This window comes from Pristiophorus japonicus, unplaced genomic scaffold, assembly GCF_044704955.1.
Source record: "Pristiophorus japonicus isolate sPriJap1 unplaced genomic scaffold, sPriJap1.hap1 HAP1_SCAFFOLD_110, whole genome shotgun sequence".
NCBI classification, from domain to species: domain Eukaryota; kingdom Metazoa; phylum Chordata; class Chondrichthyes; family Pristiophoridae; genus Pristiophorus; species Pristiophorus japonicus.
In genome coordinates this window covers 1,759,719-1,761,709 of record NW_027250756.1, presented here as the reverse complement: position 1 = coordinate 1,761,709, position 1,991 = coordinate 1,759,719, and the positions used below count along the sequence as shown (strand labels likewise).

Below are 1,991 nucleotides of genomic sequence, written 5' to 3'. Positions count from 1 at the left end.
TGTAGAGATTGGACAAGCGTGTATTCAGGACAGTGTGGTTTTAATATGGGATTTAAATTTTCATATATATTGGGATAATCGGACTAGCACCTGTCAGAAAAATTGTGAATTTCTTGAGTGTGTCCGGGCTAGTTCTACAACAATATGTTCCAGAACGAACAAGGGGCATGCCAATTTACGTTTAGTAATGAGTAACGAGCCGGATTTATTCAACAACCTAAGGGTAAGTGAAAATGTATTTAATAGCGATCAAAACATGATCGACTTCAACGCAACGTTTGACAGGGAGATACGTGAAACAGCTACTACCATTCTAGATTTCTGTAAGACCTACTTCAAGGGGCTGAGAGAGAGACTGTCCAGAATACACTGGGAAAAATCTGTTAATGGGTAAAACGACAGGAGGTGTTAAAAATAATTAAAAGTCATACAGAATCAATTCATCCCCCTGAGGGGCCAACGAAAACAGGCATGGACGACTAAATAGGTAATGGACCACTTTAAACTAAGAGTAAAAACGGACAAAAATGCGAAAAATAGCACTGATCCTGGTGAATGGGAAAGCTACAAAGAAGAGCAAAGGGACACAAAGCAGATACTAAGTGGCACAAAGAGGGAGAATGAAAATAACCGACTGGTGAAATGAACAGACACATAGCAGATGTAATTTAACGCAGAGAATTATGAAGTGAAACATTTTGGTAGGATGAGGAGAGGCAATGTGAATTAATGATACAATTTTAACGGGGCCAGATTTATACATGAAAATTTAAATCTCCATTTAAGCATCTGCCTCTGAAGATCAATGATCCTGAAACCGGTCATAATGCTCCCTGTATTGTATTAACCAGCTCTAAAACGTACAATTTTAAAGAAGGCCGGATCTGGAAGACATGGGGACGTTTCCTTTGTTAATAGACGAATAGAGCATAAAAACAAGGAAGTTATGCCAAACAATTATAAAACACTTATGAGTTCTTAGCTGGAATGTTGCGTGGGGAACACGTTTCAGGGAAGAAGTCAAGCCCTTGGAGAGGGTGCAGAATAGATTTACTAGAATACTGCCAGAGTTGGGGACCTCATTTATACGAAGAGACTGGAGAAGCTGGGATTTTTCTCATTAGAATAGAAAATGTTAAGTGGCGATTTATGTCGCTAGTTCAAAATTATGAAGTGTTTTGATAGTGAAAAAGGAAAAAGCTTCAAAATATGACATTTAAAGTGATTAAATATCGATAGGCACAGATGGGGGTCGAACCCATGATCTTCGGTTTACGAGACCGACGCCTTACCACTTGGCCACCGCGCCCTGATGCAGTGTGTGACTGGCGTCGTATTGCTACCGAATCCCACTTCATTTCAATTCGGTTGTATAAACACAGACGCACATGCAAAGTCATAAAGTGGGATAATGGAATGGGCAAATGACCAGCCTCATTTATTTGAAACTATGATAAAACATTTCATAAAATCATACATACCGATGGAGAGTACTTGGTCCATCGTACTCTTGAACGAGCTATCCAATTATTCCCAGATCTTTCCACAACGCCCTGCAAATTGTGCCTCTTCAAGCATTTATCCAATTCCATTTTGAGGGTTACTAGTGAATCTGCAGTGCTACGGGTAAATAACAGGGTGGTGAGACGAGCTGAGAGTCAGCACGGGCTCAACGGGCCGAACTGCCTTCTTCCATGCTGAAACAATTCTTTGAATCGATGACTCCATGATTCACCACCTTTTCAGCAGTGCATTACAGATCAAAGCTTAAAAAAAAACATTTCTCCTTCACTTTCATCTGTTTCCTCTGTTGTCCTCTGGATGTTGCCAGGACTGGATAGTTTTGGTTATGGAGAAAGATTGGGGTTGTTTTCTTCGGAACAGATGAGGATAAAGGGTGACATAATTGCCGTGTATAACATTATGCGGGGCCGAGATAGTGTGCATAAGAAACACTTGTACCCCTGAGCAGAGAGGTCAATAATCAGGGG

At 40.6% G+C, this 1,991-nt stretch overlaps 1 non-coding gene across 1 annotated transcript; it reads right to left on the bottom strand.

Annotated features, from left to right (window-relative positions):
- Nucleotides 1-1,237: 1,237 nt before the first annotated feature.
- On the bottom strand, nt 1,238-1,309 carry trnat-cgu (transfer RNA threonine (anticodon CGU)). Its single transcript has one exon. It is a non-coding gene; the product is annotated as a tRNA-Thr (tRNA).
- Nucleotides 1,310-1,991: the final 682 nt, after the last annotated feature.